At 40.7% G+C, this 24,647-nt stretch overlaps 1 long non-coding RNA gene across 1 annotated transcript; it reads right to left on the reverse strand.

Moving 5' to 3' along the window:
• Positions 1–19,135: 19,135 nt before the first annotated feature.
• On the reverse strand, positions 19,136–22,396 carry LOC135199124 (uncharacterized). Its single transcript, XR_010310905.1, has 3 exons — positions 22,337–22,396; positions 21,366–21,434; positions 19,136–20,860 (listed from the first exon to the last, which is right to left on the reverse strand). It is a non-coding gene; the product is annotated as an uncharacterized LOC135199124 (long non-coding RNA).
• Between the last annotated feature and the right edge of the window lie 2,251 nt (positions 22,397–24,647).

Raw genomic sequence — 24,647 nt, forward strand, 5'->3', positions numbered from 1 at the left:
ATATATATATATATATTATATATATATATATATATAATATATATATATATATATATATATATATTTATATATATATGTGTGTGTGCGTGTGTGTCTGTGTTTGTATACATACATGCATATATACACATGTATGTGTGTGTATATATATATATATATATATATATATATATATATATATATATATATATATATATATATATAATTGGTTCACCATAAGCTTTATGAGCGACCATGGGAGTAAATTCCGGAAAAATACAAAGCCATGATCACCGGAACAGTCCCCTTTTAGCTTCCCTACATTTTCTCGCTTCTTAAATGTAGTAAAGACCCCTCCATTTCAATCATTCTTATCCCGCCATCTATCCAGCCCTTTCATAACCTTTCTTCTGTTCCAGGACACTTCTGAATAATACACTTCACCAGCCTATCGTCCTCCCTTCTTTCCACACGATCGAGCCATCTCAGATGACTGTGGTCCTCCCTTTCACTTATTCTTTCATGTTCGACATTTCTCACTCTTTCACGTCTTCTTACACCACCTGTATTAAAAGAATAATTCTTCTCAGCCGCTTTAGATTTTTTCTTGCGTTTGCATGTAGCACCCAAACTTCGCTTGCATAAATTGGAGATGCCTCAACAAATCATTCATGGATCTCCGCTTCGTCTCCCTTAGGTCAGTGTTTCTTAAACTTTCTTGTGCAGCAGACCTCTTTTATTAAAGTTACTCGTGTAGCGGACCCCTTATTATGATAATTTCCCTCTTGGGTTTAAAAGTGTTTTCAGGGTACTAAAATTGCTACTGAATTATTTATGAATGGCTTATCTTCAACATCAATGTTTACATTTTACTTAAAATAACTTTCACAACATTATTAAATTTGGAATTCTGCACACAAATTTTAGTGAACTTAACAGCAACGCTTCCTCCTCACATTATCCTAAGGATCCCTTGGAACATTCCACGGACCCCTGGGGATCGGCGGACCACACTTAAGGCCCCGTCCACACGGTCGAGCTTTGGTCGACGAACTTTGTCCGATGTGACGTCAGAAGCAGAGAAACAGCAGGAAAAGTCAGAACTTTAACGCAGTTTCTCCACTTCTGACGTCACATCGAACAAAGTTCGTCGAGCAAAGCTCGGCCGTGTGGACGGGGCCTAAGAAACACTGCCTTACATGAAACAAATCCCTGGCAAATCTTTCACTTGCAACCTGCCCCTTCAATCTTATTTGTTTCACCTGTGCTAACAACGGTCAGGTCAGCCACTCAGCCACCCGCCAACCAGCATCTTGTAATTCCTTCAATCAGGAGTCGCTTACGCAAGCTTTCTTATTCTTACAATAACCCTTTCCGTTCTTTGCCATTCATCTCTGCCCCCCGCCCCCCCTCCTCTATTCTCCACAATCCTCATAACTTCAAAATACTCATTCCATTGACCCAGGACAGCATTCACGTCGGACATCTCTCCATTCATTATTATCAGATCCTTTTGTTCATTAATCTTTTTCTTGGCATTTGTTTCCTTGTGGAACCAATTTGATTTTATTTTCACTAAAGGTATCTTGTTCAATCTTTTAACTTCTCTTATCTAGCCTATCCATTTTCCAGCATACTTCTACTTGATCTCTTAGGAAACTGCATCTCAAAAATTGTCGATTTTTACTTTACTAAACCTTTTTTTTTTTCCTGATCTCACCACTGTTTTTATTCATTCCACCTAGCCTCCCATACCCACAAATACTCTTTGCTGTTCCTATGACGCCATCGTGGAATTTGATACTCACCCTCTCCTTGCATTTGTACATAGCAGAGTTTTCATGTTTTTCTCCATATGAATTCGTCTCACCTCTTTCTTATCCAACTCCCTTGTTTTATTTACATTTACAACAATTTTTTCTTCATTTCTTCAACTTATTCCTATCCGAACTCGGGCTTCAACCAAAAAATTATTATATATACTTCCAGCCCCTCCTCCTCTCATCACATCCATCAACATGCTCTTCCATCTTCTCTCTCCTAACACAGGCTCAGCCAAGCATAAACATAGCTGGACCATTGTGTTGCTTGTTCTCTGGAGACACTCCCTCTACTACTTCTTCTTTCTCTACAAGCTTGTCCCTATTTGGGGTCGCTGTAATGGTTCTTCAACACATTCTTCCATCTCCCTCGGTCCAGTGCGTCCTCCTCGCTCAATCCCAACTCCCTCATATCTCTCCTCACACAGTCAATCCATCGCAATTTTGGTCTACCCAGCCTTCTCCCACCTGGTAGTCCCATCTACATCATCTTCCTTATCGGAAGGTCTTCCTCTCGTCTCTTTATATGTCCATACCATCTCAGTCTACTTTCCCTGTTAGGGGAAAATTGCTTAATAAAGAAAAGAAATACATATATAGACAAGGTATATAGAAAGCCTTGTAACACTTTGGGAAATGTATTGACAATGCAAAAAATTAAGATATAGTACAGCATATATGTGCGTGTGTTTGCGTATGACAATGGTAATATAATTTCTATGCTATAAATATGTGATTTTTTTATATCTTAATTATGGTAATATTCTTTATATCTGGTATACTCTTTTCAGACAGTGGCTCATGTGCTTGAAGAGGAGCTGAGCAGGGTAGACGAAAGCAAAACTAAATTGCGAGCTGGAATGAACCATATAATGGAAAAAGTCAAAAGTGACACTCCTTGGATAGCTCGATGGCCTGATGATGATACTGGAAAATCTTAATTTTTACTGAAGGCTTCCCTTTGCAATGGCATCGCTGGACCGAATCATGTTTCTACACATTCATCTGACTATCTGACCCACCTTATGGTTCAGGCTGTCCAGTCAAACTGCAGTCTAAGTGTAGGCTTTCTTCACCAAGCAGGAGGTATTCCTTTTGCTGTAGATGCTTGTAGTGTAATGTCTCCACTCACGATGGCAATAACATGCCATCACTGGGGTATTGCACGTCAGCTTGCTAAAGGAAGCGCATGTCTTTACATTCCTGACAGCAAAGGACATTACCCTAGGGATTTTCTATCCATATAATTACATGAGAGAGCTGGAAAAGGTAAGATCCAGGTTGTAGAACTGAAGTTCACTTAAAAGAATGTCTGATATACTTAGAAACTGCAAAAACTCTGTTACTGTTGCATAAGGAACTCTAAAACTCTGTTACTGTCGCATAAGGAACTCTAAAACTCTGTTACTGTTGCATAAGGAACTCTAAAACTCTGTTACTGTTGCATAAGGAACTCTATTTATTCTTTCAGGAGGTGTTTGATAGTGAAGCGAGGAATATTGAAGATGAACTTGAAAAAGCAAGAGACCAGACCACAAAGGACAAGTTTAATAGAATTCAAGAATTACACTCGAGCCTCTTCAACATTTATGTACATAATGGTCAAGACAGGACAAGTATTCATGTCACTGAAGACTTGATGGCAGACTTTGCTGCTAGCATCATAACAGGGACTTTCGCAATCAATTCATCTTTTACTAGAAGTTACTCAGCTAAATGTGAATCTCCAGGTGGAAAAACTCATGGATACAACAGCACTCCATCAGGCAGCTGCTTTTGGACATTCCGATTTGTGCACCTTACTCAAAACCAGGGAGGCCAATGTAGAGGTCAAAGACCACTTCCTACACACACCTGCTCATCTTGCTGCTATGTTTGGGCATGAAACGGCATATAAGCAGCTAATCAAGTTTATGAAAAACACTAAATCAGGAAACTTGTCTGACAACACTCCTAAATCCATTAGAAATAATTTTTTTGTACTGCTTGATCAATATGGGTTCCTAGATGAATTTCTGGAAGTGGGCGATGATGTGTTTACGTGCAGTGACCCAGCTGAAGCAGAAGAAAAGAAGCTGGACCAAATGCCACTATCTTACATAGGTCAGCAAAGTCAGCATTTGTGTGTGAATTTTAGCGAGGGCGAGGCAGCGGAGGTTAAAGCCGTGGTAACTGCTGAACTGCAGATGATAAAAGACAAAATTTCTCAGGTGAACCCTCTTTTTACTGGAAATTTAGAATTACTCGGTGGTGCTGCTGATAAGACACTTCTTCATGCACCGGATGAGTTTGATTTTAATTTCTGTGTGGACATGGAAGAAAATCTGACTTTACATGTGGTCGATATTAAAGAGAAAAAGGAAGCTCTTCTTAAAGGTCACTCAAAATACTTGAAAGTTTCTTCTCAAGATCAAACGGTGGAAGCATTGCTACAAAAGTCCAACTGGAAGGATGAGTTTTTTAGAGCTGTAGCTGTATCTCTGGAAGGTCACGTCTTCTCAGACAGCCGCCTCAGCTTGGTTCCACCCAGTGTAACTAGAACCCAAGTTGGAGTCGACATCTCGCTGTCATGGCAAGGATTACAGTACCCTCTTTTGTTAATTTGTATTGACCTGGTTCCAATGTTAAAAGCTTCTTGGCCAGAAAATTTAAACAAGCCGTATTTAAACTCCCCTCTCAGTCTCTCACGTTTATCTCTCCAGCATTGGTGATGGGGAATGGAGGCTTTCATTTGCAAATCTAGAGGCTGGTATATTGAAGTCCCTGGAACTCGAGGAACTTGAGGTTTATCTCACCTGCAAAACGCTACTTTCTTGCATGAAGGCAGAGCCATGGATGCCGAAGGCGATCAAGAATAAATTCACCTGGTGGAACTCCCGAAGATGGAAAATACTAATACTTTGCCCTTAAGAACAGTTTCCTCCGACGACTGGAGGAGAGAAAACGAAATGGTACAACTTGGGGAAGAGAAACTTTAGCCTACCATATGTTAAGTATCTTCCAACTTATGGTAGAAAGAGAATTCTACAAAGTGACTGGTATAAATCGGCTGGTAGGAAAGAAGATTTATGCTTACTTTGGTGGTGAGTTTGAGAAACCAAAACTTGGTGAAGGGTCTTTGGTAGTCATGAGATACCTAGAAAAGTATTGCAAATAGCAACTCGGTTCATGATGTAAACAGAAATAAGTTTTAGATTATTACATTATGAAAGCAGACATGTTTTGAAAGTGGTGAAGTGAGCAATTTTACTCTTGGGCACTGACAAAAGAAAAAAGTTAGTTTACTGTGCATGGGAGGAGCTATCATTTGTTCATCCCCTCTAAAAACTTCAGTATTTAGTGAACTCATTCTTGGATAAACATTATTATTAAGAACGACGTAAATTACTTAAATAGATTTTCTTGAGTATGGTGCTAGTTTACTCGTCTTTTAGACATATTACATTGGGTGAAACAAGATTTCTGTTATTCAAAAGTATCTGAGCCTCGTAAATGTGAGGTGATTGAATAGGCACAAGTTGTCTGGAGTTACAAACCTTTAAGAGTCACAGTAGATCCGGAATTTTAAAATTTGATTGGTGTAAAGTTTGGTTTGCCAAACATCTTTAATTTAATTCTAGTGTTTTTTTCCTCGTTTATTTTTAGCAACGGAAGCTTAACTTGTGTTAATTTTTTTTAAAGAAATACATTATATATTTCTTTAATTCAGCATTTCATTCAACGCAATGGAACCATCTCGTAATTATTATGTAATAAAGGACTATTTGTAGTTAACAGCTGAAAGGTACGATGTGCACCAGGTCTTGACTTTATACCTGGCGGTGTTAAAACTTTCATGTAAGGGTTGAATCTAATTTTACCATTAAACCTCACGCATGCCTTATCAGATTAAACACGCGCGCGGGAGCGCGCACACACGCAGATATATATATATAGATATATATATGATATAGTATATATATATATAATCGTATATATAATATCTATATATATATTATATATATAATATATATATATATATATCTGTGTGTGTGTTCGTTGTAAAATAAGTTCAGCATTTGGCTTTGTGGAAAGTGAAACAATGGAATGTAAAATCTTTCGCCTTTATTCAAAAATATTTCCAAGCAATTTATATACGACAAAGCTTCAATGGCGCCACCACCATTCACAGTGAGGTCAGTTTTGACTGCCGCCAAACGTAAGAAAATTCTTCCTAAATAACATCACAGTCGCCACAGGAGGAACTACAGATCACAGCAAAGACATGATCCAGGCTGCAATTGTTAAAGTCAAATCACAAAACAGCAACACAATTAACTTCGCAAAGTAACGAACTCGGCACATACGAGAAATTGTTTAAGCTTCCTTTCATGAATACTGTGATCAGACATGCATATACTTAGGCTAATTGAACCTAGAACAAATTGCTGTTAGTCAGGCGAGAGAGCATTTGCACATTGTACACGTATATACCAAGACTATTCAACGAGACCGCCTGAAGTGATGAGGGTTGTACAAGAAGAAAGCAAAGAAGTACAGATTCCTACTATTCTATAAGAGTTGCGATACTGACGATACAAACAATAAAAGACAATTATATGAAATAAAATATAAGAAGCACCTTATTTTGAAAAAGGACGAGGGCCTGCTCCGTGTATTGCAAGTTAATAAAATGACGCTTAAAACACGGAATTGACATATGGATACCGTCAACATAAACAGCAGCAGACATTCCTTTCGAAATTCAACCTCTCCCCAGTTACATTCTACAGCCCTTTTCCTCGGTAGGCGCCTTAACACAATAATAGTTCGATAATCACATTTATCTGATCTACGACGAAGTTAATACGGGAATCAAAATTGCATTCACCTTTCTTTTTCACGAGTGCCCTCAGGAACTATCACATCATAATGCCGTAGATATCCAGTCATTGTTTACATGACTTTCAATCTCACTATTTGAACACTTGGCACCAACTCTGCCAGTACGAAGTGAAATACAGCACAGAAACCAAACACCTTTGGTGCCTAAAGTCACGTAAGATGTAAATGACACCGAAATTATTACAATTTTGTTGTCAAAACCTTCAAGTTTTGTCGGTAGCTATTGACACTTGATACGTCCAGCTAGTCTCGAGCAAGACAGACGAGAACAACGTCAAATCAATAGATGTAAGTATGGCAATGAACTTTGTCGGAGGAAACTAGTCTTACGTTAATTAGCACCAGATTTGTATTTATGCGTTAATTAACGTAAGCTTTATATAACATATATAGAATATATATATTATATATATATAGATATAATATATATTATTATAATATATATAATATATATATATATATATACACCAGTAAAATGAAATTGAAATACACACGTGTGGCCTGAAAGCGTACAAACAAAGACCACATACGAGTAAGTTATTTGAGAAAATTCCAGATTTTTTATACGTCAATATCTATAGCCATTAATGAAAAAATTCTGTCTGCATTAAATTCATAAGTAACTCATATCCCTAATTTAAGCGTTGTTCCAGTTAAAACAAGAAAAAACCAAGTGGATTTCTCAGTGCAATGGAAACTAACAGCGTTGTATTTACAATTTCAAATGAAGTTACTTAAGCTAAGAGTGACTGTCCTTCGGAGAAAGTAGTCATTCATCTGGTATGAAGGCTACATCGATTTGAAAGTAAAACTAACTAATAACCAGGTTAAGGCCAGTTAAGTATCTAATATCGTTAGTGTTAAAAAATGCAACAGACTTTCAAAATGAGTTAAAAATCATTAGCAACACTCAATATTTTCGAATCATAGTTTTAAAACAGTATACTGAATTCACCATCTGTTACTTTCTTATTTTCACCAAACCAACGCAGCAGCAGCAGCGATCAAGAGGAACAAGTATGGAACAGTTTCAACCGTAAGCAACTGAAAAACTTCGATATGGTCAGGTGGGAAATTCTTCAAGATACTACATCTCCTGTCTAGCTGCTAATGAATAAATATCTTGTATTTTTATGGTATTTGAAGCTTAGGGAAAAATTACTTAATACAAGCAAATGAATCTAACTCCTCTTTCAATTTGTCATAATTGCAGAAATGCGTCAAATTCTGATACATTTATGGATCCTGTAAGTAACATCAATACGTATAATTATTCTAAACGGGAAAACACTTTTACGACTAATGTGATCAATGATTAAAAAATAAAAATAACTTTAGGTTTCCAAACCATAGAATGACTACTCTCGCCTTTCAAGAATATTATTTCTCCCTCAAACGTGAATTGGAGCACCATAGCTAATCACCATCTATTAACATCTCACGATATATATAATTAAATATATATATATAATATATATATCTATATATATATATATATATATATTTACCTCGATTCAGCTTCTGTGTACTGATCAAAATTATGTGGAACTTGTTCGAGCGCTTCGATATACTATGCGAGAGGTTATTTAATGAATCGGTTTATTTTCGATGGCTAAAACCTATAAATGCTGCAAGGGGTCTATGACATTTTACAACAAAAAATACCTTCTATGACCTGGACACAGCCATACCCTTGTTGTTCTCGTTTAAAATTCCATTTAGGTTTAAGTCACAGAATATTTCCCTTTAACTGCTATCGAGACGAGGAATTCGTTACTGAATAGTAAGTCACAGAATACATCCCAGCTTTGCAGTCAATCATAAAAATTCCAAGCTCTTGATTCTGGAAGGTAATACGGTCGCTGCTTCAAGTCTGTTCTGGAACACACACGAGCACAAATACCTTTTTTTTCTTATTATTTTTTTCCAGCGTTCTCAGGTAGCAACCCAACCCAACCCTGTAGGCTTAACATAGATTACTAGTTAATGTAGTGATGCTTTGCTTAAAACACGTCACATTCGTATATAGCGTCAACACAACGGTGGGCACTTCTTTCAGACCGTACTAACTCACACTTTATAGCCTTTTTCTTAGTCAATTCTTCGTACAATGGTATCAAAGCCACTACTTTCTTAACTAATTCATGCCAAAGACAAAAAAAAATACATTCAACTTTATATGTCACGAATTCCTTCAGTAATGATCACAAGTCAATATGACAGACATCCAGTTGTTTACAAGACTTTTTTTATATTATTATTTGAACTCTTGAACGTCAAATCTGCCCGTACGAAAGGATATACTAATACAAAAACCCTTTGCTACCCAGAAATACGATGTAAATGACACCAAATGAGCCGAATTTTACGAATTTTGCGCTAGAACCAAGAACTTCCGGTTACCTGCCCAGCCACTATGGGACTACGGTGGTCAACTTTGTTGGCAGCTGGACTTATGCTCATTTATATTTTTTCGTACATGTATATAACCGAAAGTTCTTGGTTCTGGCGCTAAATTCGTAAAATTCGACTCATTTGGTGTTATTTACATCGTATTTCTGGGTAGCAAAGAAATTTCGCTTGATTTTCAATTTCTCCGAGAATAGGATCTATGGGGCTTGTTCCATATGAACAGGGTTCATCTTCCGGATAGTAACAACGACATATTGTACATGTTTATTGTACATGTTTTCGCCCCAATTTCTCAGTGGATAGGATCTATGGATTCTTGGTGATAGGTGTGGGACATTATATACATATAGATTTATATATATTATCTATATATATATATATATATATATATATATATATATATATATATATGTATATAATATTATATCTAATATATATATTATATGTATATAGATATCTCTATGACATATATATATATATTATAAATATATATATATATATATATATATATAGATATATATATATAATATATATATATATATAGACAAATTCAATGAAAATGAAACTTATATAAAACAATATATTGTCTCATAACAATGTTTCAGATTTTGACGCACTGAATGTGTCCTTGGTGAGAAGCCAACTAAATTGATCCTAACCTAATTCCGGTCTGAATCGAAAGAATCCCGGATTTTTTCTTCAAATCCCAGACTAATGAAATAACAGGTGGGCGTGGCCGAGACTTGGAGCTTTCAAACTTGCAAACAGCTAATTTAAGATTGATTGGAATGCTTCCATTTCGATTCTGATAAAAGACACGGAACTGTACGAATGCAAAAGGGGTGCTTTCAGCATGCGCTCGCTCGCGTTTGCATAAGTATGCAAATGTCCCACACCTATCACCAAGAATCCATAGATCCTATCCACGGAGAAATTGGGTCGAAAACATGTACAATTTGTTGTTGTTACTATTCAGAAGATGAACCCTGTTCATATGGAACAAGCCCCATAGGTCCTATTCTCGGAGAAATTGAAATTCAAGCCTCCTAAGAATATGTTCTTTTGTGCTCTTGATGGCCATGTTTGATAATCGTCATAATATTACTACAAAAACCTTAAATTAATCAGTTAAAAGCTGTCCCTAATCTGAATTCAAAGCCATACCTTTAAATAATTTAAGGATTATAAGCTGGGTCTCACTAATAGGAGACGAGGCTATCGCAAGGATGTGGGGTGATCACTTCAACAATATCCTGAATTGCATAAATGATCAGGATTCCCGAAGCGAGGTAGATAACCTCCTTAATGACAACATTCAATTTCATTTTGCAGACCGTATTACGCCAGGTAACATCAGCGATGCCATAAACAGCATACCTAATAATAAATCACCCGGCTGTGATGGTCTTCCAGCAGAGGCTTTCAAATTCTGCCATCCGATAATTTACATTTTGCTAGCTGCCCTATTCAATGCGTGCATAATTCACCAGTTTCTTCCAGACTCCCTACTCTTAGTTCACTTGATACCATTAATCAAAAACAAGCTTAAGGATGCAGCTGACCCTGGCAACTACCGGCCAATTGCAATCACAACGATCGCATCGAAGATACTTGAGTCGGTTCTTCTTGTGAGACTTCTCCCCTTCCTACACACCACTGACAACCAGTTCGGGTTTAAAGCAAACCACTCAACCGACACCTGCATCTACATACTGAAAGAATTGCTGAACTACTACCTATCATCAGCATCTCCTGTTTTCCTGTGTTTCGTAGATGTGAGAAAAGCATTTGACAGAGTAAACTACCTGAAGCTCTTCCTGAAGCTGCATAAAAGGGGCACACCCCTCTAATTGGCATTTTACATTGCTGGTTCTCCACACAGCAATTCTGTGTCAAATGGGGCAACGTATTATCGTACACCTTCGGCTCCCTAAACGGGCTTCGGCAAGGGGGCATTCTCTCTCCATACCTGTTTAATACGTACACAGATGCCTTGAATGTCAAACTGAACTCACTCCCAATCGGATGCACTGTCAATGAAACAACTATAAACAACTTCGGTTACGCCGACGATATGGTTCTGATTTCCCCATCAGTGCATGGCCTCCAACGACTCATCGACACTTGCCGCCAATATGCAGAGGAATTTGATATAATCTACAACGAAACCAAGACCCAGTGCATGTCGCTGCTCCCGAGATCGCTTAAGCATATTGCAGAACCACAAATTTTCCTCGGAAACCATCGGCTGGAATTTGTGCGCGAGTTTTCCGTATTTGGGTCAGATATTTTACCGACGACCTAAAAGATACGGCAGACATTGAACAGAGGCGTCGTAAACTATGTGCAACTGGCAACATGATTGCAAGGAGGTTTGCCTTCTGTCACCGAGATGTGAAACTTCTGCTCTTCCGCTCGTACTGCTACAGTATCTATGGGTGTTCCCTCTGGACGAACTATACCCGAGAGACCATGAGACGTATCACTGTTGTGAACAATGACATTCTGAGACGCCTCACAAACACTCCACGCTACCACTCCGCCACACAGATGTTCTTAGAAAACTACCTGGACAATTTAAAAATCATTGTTAGGCGAACAATGTCCAGCCTGGTAACCCGAGTGAGAAACAGCGGCAACTCGCTCATACAAAGCATCCCAAGGAGTGAAGCAAGAAGATCTAAATTGTGGGAAAGATGGGAAAATGAGGCCTTTGTCCCCTAAAGGACGTAATCTCTGTATTAGCAAGATGTCATCTGCAGATTTTGTCATTATTATATTTATTGCTGATATTTTATTTTTTCATTATTTCTGTGATTACTATCAAGTTAAAGTTTTTTTTTATACATTCAATTTATGTATTTAGCCCTCTGTACCTGACTACTGTAACCACCTAAGGTCTCTAGTTGAAATTTAAGTTATATAATCTGTGCACTAACTGTTATAACTCTCATGGATGTTCCCCTAATTCAAAGTCTGTTGCAGATTCGTGACACTCAATCAGGAGGTACTCGAGTCATTGTTACGTGAATTATAGAGAGACTGATGAAGTAAGTGACGAATTCACGAAGGCTGTTGATTGCCAATGTCACCCAGATAGAGAAACTGAAAATAAACCCAAAATTTTCGAGGTTTTTTAGACATCGAAGGCGACGTCTCAGTTTTCCGTATTGTCAATTCGATTCCAGCTATGCGATTTCCCTCACTTGAATTTTAGCTTATTGGTAATGGTAGCGTAAATATTGGCTAATCTGCTACTGCTTCTTTTAACGACCGATTTCCTTCTTTCATATAAACAACTTCACGCGAAAACTGTAATGAAACAGATTCCCGAAAGTTCTTTGTATAGATCTATTGTTAAATATATTTACCCTTATGTAACTGTGGATTTGTTTCTCCATCCATAATCATTTTTAACAAGCTTGGAATTTAGAGCGCAATAAATCGAGCTAGCTGGAGCCTCCTTGCCCCATTGTCCGAGATCGTCAAAGGCTGTCAGTGGTGGTCTGTCTGTGTTGTTTTAATTAAAAAGTCCAGTTATCCACATCAGGTGTCACGTGGTACCACCTTCAGCACCTCACTACACTTAATTAAGATGAACGTTCTGCTATGGACCCCCACCACAAATACATTGTTCAAGAACCTCAGGAATTTTGGAAAGTCAATTTTTAGAAACGTATATAAGTCAATTTTGAAGAATGACACTGTGGCCTTCCAGCTCCCAAGGACTTTCCAGTCTGCAAACTATTTTTGAAAACTGCAAAATTCCAGATTCTGTGACAACACTACTTCCTTCAAAGGACATTTCCACGCTAGCCAATGGTTCACGAAGCATACAAAACCTTACAGCACCAACAATATCCCCTAAGAATGTTGGAAAAACTAACCTGAAATCCCTTCTTTACTAAAGTCCTTTATCTCGTGAGCATTTGTGTGCAAAAACGTCCACTGACCACTCCTGTTCGTGTTTAGAACTACACTGAGCTTTCCATTCCAAAGGAAGGACAGGAGGAATTCCTTTGACCAATCAGAAGCCTACACCATAACCAATGTTTCAAACGCCTCCTTTCATTGGCTGAAATCTTTGGGTTTTGGCAAAGCCTCTTCATAAACGACTTCCCATTCGCTAGTGAGATGTAAGCTCATTTTCAGGAATTTCTATAAAGATTATTTTCACCTCCTGTATTAAGTAAAATAAATGTTATGAACAGTTAAATGATTGGATATAGACACGATATAAATAAAACCAATAGGAATGCTCTTAAAAATTCCATATAATAATGATTAAGATATGTAAATATTCAGCGTTTTAATCATAAAATTAAAATGGGTCAGAAAATCTTTATTTATTTCAGAAGATCCACAACAGAGACTGTGTCTGCTGGGTGTCTGATGGGGTCGGGGGTATGCCTAGGGACTTCACCCTTTGGGCTTTATAAATTTTATATGATATTATATATATCAAATTAACACAAATACGCATTGATGCATAACTTTAGGGTAAAAAGTTAGGATAAGCCAAGCCTGAACAGCTAATGTAACGGACGTCTGTCGTTTTCTAGCCTCAGATTCAATGCATTCTTATTTGTTTTTTGATGGAGTACCTGCTAGTGTTAAGATATGTTTTCCCATGGCGAGCAGGCGCCAAGTAAGCGTGCCGGTTGGAGATGGCAACTGGCGTCAGTATGTAATTGAGGACCTAATAAACCACACGCCTCTACCACCGTGTATCTCTTGTCCCACCTTGACATCCAATATGGCGCAGTGATTCTTAAGGACCAACGTGACCCTCACCATGCCCTTCCAGCGTCACTCAGCGCAGTCCAACCCAAGGGCCGCACGCCCTGTCGTCCCCCGTGGGCTCGTTCCTGCCCTGCAAGAAGCCAGGCAGGCCATGGCGGCACAGCAACAAATGATCAACTCCCTCCGTGACCGGATTACGACACACGCTACCCCTGCACCTCGTGTCCCTTCGTCTGCAGCCCCGGAGAAGTGTGAAATCGAGCTGAAGCCCGCCACGTTCAGATCCTGGAGAAGGTCAATGGAATGTTGGATCGAATTGTGCAGACTACCGCCGCACGAGGTCGTCCACCAAATCAGGTTATACTGCACGTCCCCTCTGCAACGAGCGCTGGACGCCAGATTCACCTCTCAGGAATGGAGTAACCGCACCGATACGGAAGCCATGGATTTCATTTGCGATATTGTGTTACGCTCTACAAACCGTACTGTGTTATGGTCAGAGTTTTTCAATGCGATACAAGGCCCAGGCGAAAGCGTTAGTGATTACTTTTTAAAGTGTTCCCAAAAGGCCACCGATTGCAATTTCCAGTGCCCTCAGTGTCAGTGTAACCTAGCCGAATATACGTTATTACCTAAGTTAACGGTGGGCCTAAGTGATGAGGCTATGTGTCGTCATGTGTACCAATGTAGCAATGACATTAATAGTGTTAGCGCCCTTAGGGCTAGGTGCTGTGCCTACGAGGCGGCCCGTGTTGACGCCGCTGCGCGCCAATGCAATTGGCGGGAAACTGCTCTCGCGGCTGGCAGCGAGATACCTGAGGCAGATCATCCAAATGCAACCGTCGCTGATACAGGTAGGGGCCACCCAACCCCTCCCTGTGGGAACTGCAGCAGCCGCCACGCCCCCGGCAGAGCCTCATGCCCCGCCAAGTCTGCCATATGCAACGGATGCCGCAAGCAGGGCCACTATCAAAAATGCTGCAGGAAATCCCATGCAAAAATGGCAGAATCCCCGACAGATGTGTCTAGGGCTGTGTCTAGTGCTGTGCTTGTTGCGGGCACCAACCTCACCCGCCACCCAGTAGTGGAGGTAACAGTCGTCCACACCGCCACAGGAGTACAAGCGCCTGTCGTCGCCGTGGCGGACACCGGGGCACAGGTATGTGTGGCGGGCCCCTCCCTACTGTCGCGCCTCCAAGTCCGCCCAGCAGCCCTTACACCCCGTGCCGGCTTGCGGGATACAGCAAACCTCCCCCTGAAGTGCCTTGGATCCGCCGTGTGCCACGTCACCCTGCAAGGCCGCACCACGGAGCAGGACGTGTACTTCGTGCAGTCGGCAAAGCACCTCTTCCTGTCACTGGACGCCTGCAGGGACTTGAAGCTGGTACCCAAGGAGTTCCCCAACCCCTCCCCCGCAGTGGCACACGTGAGCTTGTTCGATGGCGTGGCCCAACGGGCCGCCCAGGCACCACCCCGACCCGCCGAGGTGCCCCTGCCGCCCCAGGAGGAGCATGCGGCCAGACTGGAAGCCTGGCTCCTGCAACATTTCGCCACGACGACGTTTAACACAGCCAGAAAGCCACTGCCAGTGATGCAGGGGGAACTGGGTACCCAAGCACACATTCAAGACCGTGGCGGACGCATACTGGGGATACCACCAGGTGGAGCTAGACGAGGAAAGCCGCGACCTGACCACATTCATCACCCCCTTGGGGAGATTTCGTTACCGACGTACCCCCATGAGACACTGCTCCGCCGGCGATGCGTATACTCGACGATTTGACGACGCCATCCAGGACATCCAGAGGAAATACAAGTGCGTGGACGACACCCCGCTCTACGACGACAGCATCGAAGGGACTTTCTGGCACACCTACGACTTCCTCGAAACCTGCGCAGCTAAGGGCGTCACCCTGAAGCCGGAGAAATTCCAGTTCGCAAGAAGAGAAGTGGACTTTGTGGGCTTCAACTTGGGCTGGGAGGCCTACAAGCCAACAGAGGAACGTTTGGCGACCATCAAGAACTTCCCGATGCCGTGTCAGCCCTCTATCACCGACATAAGGGCATGGTACAGATTCGTCAACCAGCTGGCACCCTTCCTCGCAACAGCCCCCATCATCAACACATTCAGGGAGCTCCTCAAGAAGCCAACGGGGAAGTTAGTGTACTGGGACGAGGCACTCCGCACCAAATTCCATCACGCTCAGGACACAATCTGCCAATTAGCAAAGGACAGGTTGGCCTACTACGACAGGAGCCGCCCTACAACAGCAATCACTGACTGGAGCAAAGAGGGCATAGGGTTTGTTATCCTCCAGCAGTATTGCGCATGCAGCTCCGCCGACACACCCTTCTGCTGCACGAGCGGGTGGCGCCTGGCGCTGTGCGGCAGCCGCCATCTCACAGCCACTGAAGCTGGCTATGCCACCGTGGAGGGGGAAGCCCTCGCGGTAGCCTGGTGTCTCCAGAAGGCGAGGCTGTTCTTGCTGGGGTGCCCCAACCTCACCGTCGTGACAGACCACCGGCCATTAACCAAGTTGCTGGGGGATCGGACCCTTACGGAAATCTCCAACCCCCGTCTCTTCAGGCTGAAGGAGAGAACCCTGCAGTACCGCTTAAGGGTCAAGTATCTGCCGGGGAAGCGTAACAGTGCGGCAGACTTCCTATCACGATACCCCGCCTTGAAAGCCGATCCCAGCACCCACGACGTGGACCTCGACGAGGACCTCACTGACACCATGGCGGCCGCTGTCTTGGCAGCAGTAGAGCACGACAGCTGCGTCGTGGACGAGGCGAGTGTCAGACATGCCGCCGTCAGCGACCCCGTGTATCAGCTGCTCATGGCCAGGGTCCTGGCCGGGGACTGGGCCGACAGGAAGTCCCAGGAAGTTGCATGCCTTCGGCCCTTCTACGGTGTCAAGGAGAGGCTGGCCGTCGTCCAAGACTTAGTGACATACACATTTGAACAGGGAAACGTCCGCCTAGTTATACCGGAGCCCCTTCGTCAGCAGGTGGCTGCCAACCTACACGCTGGGCACCAAGGCCTGGACTCCATGCAACGACGAGCACGCCAGACGGTATACTGGCCTGGACTCGAGGGGGACCTGCAGTATCGCCGCTCCTTGTGCGAAGAATGCGACGTTCATGCACCATCCCAGGCCGCAGAGGAATTCATCATCACGCCGCCCCCCCCGAGTACCCTTTCCAGATGACGGTAGCAGATATGTTCCGGCACGACGGACACATGTACATGGCCTACGCAGATAGGCTCACAGGTTGGCTGAAGCTGGCCCACTTCCCCCACGGTACCTCCTCCTCTCACATCAAGACCCAGCTACGTCGCTACTTCGCCAGGTGGGGGGCCCCGGAGCAAATCTCCACGGAAGGGGGCACTAATCTGGCAAGCGAGGAAATGGGGGAATTTTTCAAGTTTTGAGGCGTGTCCGTGCGACTATCATCTGCCCAGTACCCGCAGTCCAATGGCAGGGCAGAGGCCGCGGTCAAGGTTGGGAAGCAGATAATAATGGCCAACACGGGGAGCGGCGGCAACATCGACACGGACAAGTCCTCTTTGGCTGTGCTGCAGTACCTCAACACACCACTCCGCGGAATGAATAAGTCACCCGCCCTGATGGCAGCAGGCAGGCAGCTCCGAGACGGCGTACCTACGGCCAGCTGGCACCTCACGGTAGACAAACACTGGGGGGCAACCCTCCGGCATAGAGAACGTCAAATGGCTGACAATGGTGCTGCCCTCACTGAGAACGGACCCTCCAGAACGCTTCCCGTCATCAACCCGGGCTCCCAAGTACGAGTGCAAAATCAAGCCACCAAGCTGTGGGACCGTACCGGTATCGTGGCGGAAACGCTCTCATACGGCAGCGGGCGCCTCTCCCTCCGTAACAGGAAGCACCTGCAACTCACATAATCGGGGCCCCAGCCAGGGCGAGCAACACCTGCCACGCATCCAGCCCCTCCCACGCCCAAGCAGCCACCGGTCAGCCACCCTACGCCCAGCCTGCAAGCAGTGCGGGAGTCATGCCCTATCACGTCCACGCCCTGGAGGCCACTTGGATGAATGACTACATATGACGTCTTTGACTGTCATACACCCTTCTTATGTGTAATCATGTACATTACAGCAGCATCTGTTTATTTTGTTTTATTGGATCTGTCCCATTACACACTGTCGCATGCATCCAATTTAATCCATGTATATCCATGTATTGTTCTTTTTATTTCCTATCCATGTATACCCATGTATTAATCTGGGGGGGGGGGGGGGATGATGGAGTACCTGCTAGTGTTAAGATATGTTTTCCCATGGCGAGCAGGCGCCAAATAAGCGTGCCGGTTGGAGACGGCAACTGGCGTGACGGCGTCTGCGTCAGTATGTAATTGAGGACCTAATAAACCACACGCCTCTACCACCGTGTATCTCTTGTCCCACCTTCACATCCAATATTTTTTCTTTTATGTCAATTTACCAATTTTGCTATTGACTGATTTTCTCTTTCTGTATTTCCACTTTTATTACCTTATGTTACTTCTTTCGATCGATCTCCTCAATATTCTTTGAGAGCTTGAACTTTAAATCTGTGGTTCATGTTGACGTCGAAAACAGAATTTGAAATCAGTCTTTACGTTTCATGTTACTCACAACTTCGGGACAAATTCGTGCCCATGGAACATACGACGAGAGAGAGAGAGAGAGAGAGAGAGCTATTTTTTCTTAGTACCCAAATATACAAAAATACCATTTTCTAATTAGACAGTTTTTTTACTTTCATAGAAAATTTAGAGAAGTTTAAAGGATAACTATAGTAATCCAGTCTGCCTCACACCGAAATATAAATCAAATAAAATCTCTCTGAAGATAAAGATTTATGACGAAAAACGTTACTACTAATATAATAAAGATTTCTGCTTGTTATTGATACTTATTAAAGGGCACTACGTGCTAGTAAGACCAAATACAAAATATCGTTTTATCAAGTAATGCTTTCTCGAGATTTTGTACGTTCGCTAAAGACTATGGAGTGCTGTGAGAATCCTTGGATAACGTTTGGTTGTTTGAAGACGAAACTATCATATCTTGTTTTAGCAAGAACACGTATAAATCCTGCATCGATACATATGATTGCTATTAAAGTTGTGTATCTAAAACAAACTTGATAAGAGCACTTTTGAAGAACGTGAACAGTTTTCAACAAGGGGTGCAAAGTTCTTCGTTCTAGTAGCGGTATACAATGGCTGTTCCTCCTTGTCCAGAGTGTAGGCAGGATTACCAATATTCATGGAGGGTTTAACATTTAATTAAGGGCAAAGGACGAACGACCTTTAAAAGAATGAATGCATTAAAGATAGATTTCTATAAGGAATACAGTCATTTCGATACAAAAATTAGCAAATGACGTAGAGAAGACTGATATTTTCTCTAGTTTCCAAGTCTCAAAAGCTGGGATTCGCAGTAAACGTTGCGTCGCCTTTAAATTCTAATCGAAATTTTCCTTTTGGAGATACATTCAATAGAATTTTTTTCTGGTTCAGTTTAAAGGAAGAATTCCACGGGAGAGGTTTTCCTCGAGACAACACCAATTTATCTAGAAAAAACGTTAGACATCTTTATTAACAGTCCCTGGCAATCCACGTCCCTTCTAGTCTTCATTTAAATGGGATCATTTGCATCAGCCTCAATAACAGCATTGGCACACTAAGTTTTAGAAGGAAGTATACCATAACATGGCTTTCCACAAATTCAAACACTTAGCATACACAGATACGTTCATGAAGACCAACTAGACCAGTGACAAGCTAGTGATTAAAAAATTGTTAGAACAGTGAAACTTAAGGCTAAAAACATAACAGTAAATTAGCGTATCTATTTTCACCAGCTCTTATATTTACAATCATCTTTCATACATTACTGTAGTTTTCGACTAAAAGTGAAAAGGTTTATCTGTCACCCGCAAGGCAAGGTACTACTAACTAGGACTGCCTAGCTTCAAATGTTAACTGTTAATAACCCTAACATTATTTCAAAATACTTCCGAGATAAACTTCTGGTCTTATCTAGACCTCCATCAATTTCTGCATAGGTATAGATTTTTTGGCTTACTGCCTTTTGACAGACTATTTCCTTTAATACATTCCCTCTGAACTATTTAGAATACTGGTACTTAAAATAGGCAGTCTTAATTCTCTCCTCAATACTAGTTTAGATATTTTTCACACTTCATTAATGAAACTGAACAAAAGTTTTATTAAATCTTCAGGTAATGTAGTAAGTGCCAATAAAATAACTCGACTAAACGATTGGTTAGAAAGTATTTAGTTATTAATTTATAAAATTCTTTACATAGAAAATACAACAGTCAATCTCCAGTCAATCTGCGACAATCTCCAGTCAGAACCAGAAAATAGAATACATAATTACATATTCAAACTTGAATTTTACTATGGAGAATATTTTAAGTTTAAAACCGCATTTTCCACGCCAAAATTCTTTGAAAAATTCTGGTTTGACAAAGTCTGTGGTTTTCAAAAGCACAAATTTAAAAACTTTAGCAAATGAGATACACATAGTATGCTAAGAAATAAAAAATCTATGAGAAACCAGATTTAAAATAACACACTCATACGATGCTAACCAATACAAGTAATACTGGTTTACTATAAACCAAAGTTTGTAAAGAAAAAAAAATTGTTAGACATTTTTAACTGAAGTTGCAGTATTCAGTGCAAATGCTTAACTAAAATTTCCACACGAGAAGTTCTTATGCCTCAAGGACAGTATATAGTGAATGAAAGTCCAGAGAAACTTATTGGAAGTAGATCAGTTGCAAGATGACGACAAAATCTACGTCAGCACGAGGCACACGAGCCTTTAGAAGTTGTCACAAATTCAAAGTAGTGGAAATTCTGAAGAATGATCCTTCATGGCCAGAGTTCAAAGTTCCTGGAATAGTTATCAAACCTCTTCAGTACGGCATTCAGAACAGAGCCGTCACATCGAATTACACTTCCTGAAAAGTAATTATTTTCATTTAGTCTTACATATTAAATTACTCAGCATTCGGGAAAAGCAAGTGAAATATTACATTAGGTCTAAAACTTACCGTTCAGAAAACAAAAAGTTCCTAATAAAAAACTGGTCAGTAGGACTAAAACTAAGCTTCAGAAAAAAAAAACAATGAGACACTCAGTAACTTAAAACACTCAGTTTAAACATTCACAGGTCGCCCATAATTATGCAAATGCTAAATTGATCTGGTAAAACCTAGCCGTCAGTGAAAGAAACTGCAATGTCAGTCACTTTTCAACTTTCCATTGAAACTAACAGTACTAACAGCTTATATTAGTCAAGTAAGTTTATTTAACACTACCTTTAACACAGCTTAGTCCCATTCTTAAAACAACAAGCCTTTGGAAATAAAGTTAAAATTTTAAAAATGCAGTAATTTTAACATACCTACACTTACATACCTACTCTTACATTAGACATTTAACTTACTTTTTAACTGAACTTACTTTTAGTATAAATAGGTTTCTAAGACTCATGGCTCCAATTTATAAAAGTTTCCAGAACTGACAGTCAACCTAAAAAAAAAAAAAAAAAAAAAATAAAAAGTTTTCACGCATTAAGGAGTGCGAGGCTGTCTTACAGATTTGATTAAAACCACTGATTAAAACTTAAAAGTATAGATTAACAAAACATTTAAATTATCCATTGAAATCTGAATTCAGACTCCTAGATTAAAACCTATGGTCTTAAGATTATTAAGAAATAAAAGTATTAAATACTTAGTTATATAGCATTAAGTTAAATATAAATCTTATTTACGCCCGAATAGAGCAAAAAATCTTTTCCTACCATTGCATATGGAAAGAAAGTAAGTGTCTGAAGTCTACTCTGTATAAAATACATTAATTATAAACTTAAAATTAAAGCTTAATATGAACCAATAGAGGTTTCAGAAATTTCTTAAATTCTAGAAATAAACAAAGTTTATCTACGGGAAAGTAAATACCATACTATCGTTTAAATAGTTTTCACGAAGTTTAACTCTTTTAAATCTACTTTAATACTACGCTTTTGAACACCTCGCTTTAGCTTTCAATTTAGGTTTCATGACCAAGTCCATCATTACATGAAACCATTGAAGTTAAAATAGTCAAAAGTGAAACCACGAAAAAACTAAGATACCTTCACCCGACTTCAAACCCTTGACACTAAAAACTTTAATTGACAACTTAAAACAAGCAGTTTTGATTTGAACGTTAATGCACATCGGTCATAAAAAGCTCCTTAAAATATCTATAACCGTTTCAGTAAAGATGAACTGCATTTCCGATATCATCTAACATACCCACAAGAGATTAATAACTCCTTTGAATAAAAACCAAAGCCATCACAAAAATACTTCAAAATACTTCTTAATTGGCATATTTAACATGAAGTTACCTATAACAATAAAATTCTTAAGACCCTATTCACTCACTTCCCACTTCTTTAGACTGAACACTTGAACACACCACGAACTACACAGAGAAACTGACAGGAATATTTCCTCCTGCTCAGAAGTCAGTTTTCCTGGAACCGGCTCGCGAGGGGTAGGGGGCGGGGGTTGGAGGTGATGGGAAGGAATTTAGAAGCTCTGCTGTGACACTTACGAGGAGACTAATAACGCTGCCATCTGTTAGGAATTGCGAAGGAACTCTAAAAACTGAAAATAAAACAATTATCACAGTATTTAAACAAAACAGCGGCCTTAGGAAATTAGATAACAACTGTTGAAATGAGATTCATTCGCAGCCACACAAAACGAATAAAATAACAATGCATTAAAAGAGCCCTAGACTAACCCTAGAGCACTTAAGGTGCACCAAAACACACATCAATTACACTTTAAGTAAAATATGAAGCTATTCAACTCAAAAACTACACAATGGAAAGGAAATGAACTGAAAAATAGAAAATAACAGAAAAACAGAGAGACAGAGATTTCAATGAGTACCAGATATAAAATAACCAGAATTATAAAGATACTTAGAAAATACTTAACATATAAAATATAAATATATACTTAAAAAAGACACTTATATAAGTTCTCGATGAAGGTCGAGGATGGAAGAGAGAGAGAGAGAGAGAGAGAGAGAGATGTAAAAGCACCAAGTATTAGAGTTCCTTTTTTTCTCAGATGTAGTTATGTAGTTTGTGTTGAAAAATTTTGCTTTTGTCTTCTGTATATTTTTCGGTCATTTATTATTTTGTCGTGAGTTTGTTTTTTCATTTCATATGTCTAGACTGATGTTTGTTTGCTACTTTCAAAGTAATAAAAAGAATTTCTTTATTTAAAATGATTTATTGTATTGAGATAGTTTTGTATGTCTTCTATGGCACTGCTGACCTGAAGGCTCCGACCTGACCTTTTTTATACCGCGCTACACCGTTGTCACGTCGTACAGGGTTGTAAACGTGCGAGTCGGTTTCCCCGTAAGTTACCAAGCAATGAGGAGGCCCAAGTGCTTCGCGGCGAGAAGAAAACCGCGGCGGCGAACAATGCCGTTGAGCCCAGCGCCTACCCCGTTGCAGTCACCGTGTGTCCCACGTGCAACGCCTGGAGCTACGTCAGGTGACATTTGGCGTGACCACCCACGTCTTGTTTTGAACATTTCAAAACTGGAGTGGGCTACGGCGCTTCAGTGGGTATAGCTCAGCGCCCGACCGACCCGTCATCGTACGTCCACGATTTTACGTTTTACGGAACATTTACGGTTTACTGACATAAGCTTTTGCCAACAACCAATTTCCGCTCATGAGTTGGCATGCGTGCGTTGATACGTGAATGTGTAACCTTAGCATTACAAAACTAGAATGCATGTACGTCACCGTGGGGACGAAGATGCATTGAGAAAAATCATCAGAGACCGACAAAGAGTTCGAACTCGTAATTTATTACCAAAACCGACGTACCCGAGACCTCATTATGAAGAACAACACACCCCCCCCAGTAAGAGACCTCTTGAAACAGTCGAATTAGTCTACCCATTCTTATGCCCCGGCCATAGATGTCCCAGCTCTTTCGTTAGTATGACTTCTATGTAACTGTCCAAGGGGATTTCTTGCCACGTACAAAAAGGAGCAATTAAAAACCATACCATGACGGGGTATCAGGGACAGGCTGGGGGTCGCCAACAGGTGAGTCTCGTAGGTCGGGAACAGGCGGTAGTCGTCAGGGGTCGATCCGGTATTTCTTACGTTTTTCTTCTTTTCTGGTTTTTCCTTTAGGCGTCTCCATGTTTCTTTATCGGTGTCCGATAAATGCCATTTAAAGGGAGGAATACGGATTCAATGATGAATGCATTTTTTTCTTCATTTCTAAATCATGCATCTGATTGGGAGGTAATTTATCCACATCGGCCTATTCACTCCATCTTCCCTCTAACCCCCGACCCCCAAACATCCCAACATGCACCGACCTCCCTTTACCATCCTCTATTGCATGAAAGCAGCGATAGATAGATATAAGGGTTATTTCAAAAATTTCTCTCACCAACGAAGCCTAAATATGTTCTCGAAAGATTTTCTGCTCAGAAAACTTGTTCTTTCATTTCCCACAATATTTGCGTAAACTCGTGTTACACCCTGTATATACACATACACATAGATACATAAATACTTTATATATATAAACATATACATACAATGTACATGTTTATATATACATATATGCATGCATATATATGAATATATAAACATATACATACATTATAAATGTGTGTATATATATACATATACACAGAAACTAA

The sequence above is a fragment of the Macrobrachium nipponense genome, chromosome 25 (assembly GCF_015104395.2).
Source record: "Macrobrachium nipponense isolate FS-2020 chromosome 25, ASM1510439v2, whole genome shotgun sequence".
Classification (NCBI taxonomy): domain Eukaryota; kingdom Metazoa; phylum Arthropoda; class Malacostraca; order Decapoda; family Palaemonidae; genus Macrobrachium; species Macrobrachium nipponense.